At 39.4% G+C, this 1179-nt stretch overlaps 1 non-coding gene across 1 annotated transcript; it reads left to right on the plus strand.

The window, feature by feature from the left end:
- The first annotated feature begins 508 nt into the window (after positions 1 to 508).
- LOC118902974 lies at positions 509 to 615 on the plus strand. The gene has a single exon (XR_005021684.1). It is a non-coding gene; the product is annotated as a U6 spliceosomal RNA (small nuclear RNA).
- Positions 616 to 1179: the final 564 nt, after the last annotated feature.

The raw sequence follows: 1179 nt of genomic DNA on the forward strand, positions 1-1179 counted from the left end.
CATCCTTGCCCAGATTTTTCCCCTCCCCTACTTGACTTCCTTCATTCTCTTACAGGATTTTCCTGAAGAGCACTCACTCAGTACATCGTGCACGCCTGAATCTTTGTCTCAACCTCTACTTCTAGGATGTAAGAAGTGATCCCTAGGAAGCTGACTCTAGAATGGGATTCTGGAGTTGAAAATATGGTGGCCAGCTGAAATGAAGACCCCATCTCAGATGGTAGGTGGAAAATTAACAGTCACTGCTCTACTGTGAAACTGCAATTCTTAAAACTTTCACCTCTAGTGAATTTGACTTATCTGCAGTTGGAAAGGGGTGCACTGACATTTGATATCTGATCAATAAAATATCTCTGGTCTTTGAGAAATATGGCTATTATAGTAATGATAATAGTTGAGAAATTAGATAGCTGTTGGTAAACAACACTGGTACTTTGAAAAGAAAAAGTGGCAGACTTGTGGTGATCGAACATCAATTCCAATAATTTAAATAAAATTGTTAGAGTCAGTGCTTCCTTCAGCAGTACATACAATAAAATTGGAAAGATACAGAGAAGAATAGCATGGCCCCTGTGCAAGGATGACATGCAAATTCATGAAGCATTCCATATTAAAATAAAACATGTGAGTCAGAGGCTTCCTTAGTAACATCTGATAAAACAATCATTTCCTATAATGGGAGGGCTGATCATGTTAAGAGACTGGCATAGAAGTTTATTTAAAGAACAGAAAAGTATAGAAGAAGGTTGAGTCCTCATCTTGGCAAATCTCTTTCATGAAATTTGGATTACAGTTATGAAGGATCCTGAGACTTGGGATGGGAACATTAGGTAGATGAACTAGAATACCTTGAGGGCCCAAGTCCCCCTGAGATTTCTAAACCTAGAAAAGTAGCACTATATTTTATCCTCTTGCTAAAGGATAAAATATAAACCCTTGCTTTAGGACTATATGGAACCCTCAGATGTGCTTTCCCAGGCAATTTCCCCCCCACCGGAGGAAAAATACACAAGTTTTATTCATATGCGTGTGGGAGCATTCAGATGAAGAGGCTCACCGAACATCTCGAAATAGGGGTTTATATACCAACTTAACAGGGGAAAGGGAAGGAGGAGAGAGGGCTTCTATGGGAAGAACAAATGAGCCTTTTTTAGGGAAGACAAATGGATGGTATGAAAG

The sequence above is a fragment of the Balaenoptera musculus genome, chromosome 10 (genome assembly GCF_009873245.2).
Source record: "Balaenoptera musculus isolate JJ_BM4_2016_0621 chromosome 10, mBalMus1.pri.v3, whole genome shotgun sequence".
NCBI lineage: Eukaryota > Metazoa > Chordata > Mammalia > Artiodactyla > Balaenopteridae > Balaenoptera > Balaenoptera musculus.